We start from the raw sequence: 977 nt of genomic DNA on the forward strand, positions 1-977 counted from the left end.
AGATAGATAGATAGATAGATAGATAGATAGATAGATAGATAGATAGATAGATAGATAGATAGATAGATAGATAGATAGATAGATAGATAGATAGATAGATAGATAGATAGATAGACAGACAGATAGATATGCTAAAACTTAGTTGTTACGTACAAGTAAGTGTGACTTGGTAGATTATACCACTTTTCACTAATATGTTTAGGTGTCTATTTAGTTGTGAACAAAGACACTTCTTGGTTCTCTAACCCTTCACCCAACAGTGCATTGAGGATATGACAGCCAAACCTACTTGCCCATGAGCCTTCATATATATATATATATATATATATATATATATATATATGTGAAAATTAGGAAACAAGTTAACATATATATTACACAAAAGCATTCAATACAGAACTACTAATATTTAACCTTTTAGCACTTAAACCATATCTGGCCCAAATATTCTACTTGCTTTATGTTCAAACTGCCCAGATCTGGCCTCTCACACTTAACCTACAATGTCATTCAAAATAAATAATCACATCATCGAAATCTCAAAGCTACAAGATGATGCATGATTAAATTCAAAACAATGTGAATAAATAAGTATTACATTAGACAAAGGAATCTGAATGCTGAAAGATTAATATAATACAGTCAAGAGTTTAAGATCTTGTGTGGCTATGGGCTGTTTCATCAATTCTTATAATATTTCAGTAAAACATTTCTTCCGATCACCTGCTTTCAGGTATCTTGAATGAGTGTAATATACAACAAATGCTTAATTTCAAAAAAGCAGATTTTAGCCATATGAGATCTTACCTACTGCTACTGACTGCATTATATCATCATCGTCGTTTAACTCTTTTACTCTTTTATTTGTTTCAGTCTTTTGACTGTGGCCATGCTGGAGCACCGCCTTTTAGTCGAGTAAATCGACCCCAGGACTTATTCTTTAGAAGCCTAGTACTTATTCTATCGATCTCTTTTGC

General features: G+C 32.0%; 1 protein-coding gene across 1 annotated transcript in view; it reads right to left on the minus strand.

Moving 5' to 3' along the window:
• Positions 1 to 977, minus strand: part of LOC106870397 (tolloid-like protein 1) — a gene marked incomplete at its 5' end in the record, with an annotated part of 261,346 nt that overhangs the window by 163,076 nt on the left and 97,293 nt on the right.

The sequence above is a fragment of the Octopus bimaculoides genome, chromosome 8 (genome assembly GCF_001194135.2).
Source record: "Octopus bimaculoides isolate UCB-OBI-ISO-001 chromosome 8, ASM119413v2, whole genome shotgun sequence".
NCBI lineage: Eukaryota > Metazoa > Mollusca > Cephalopoda > Octopoda > Octopodidae > Octopus > Octopus bimaculoides.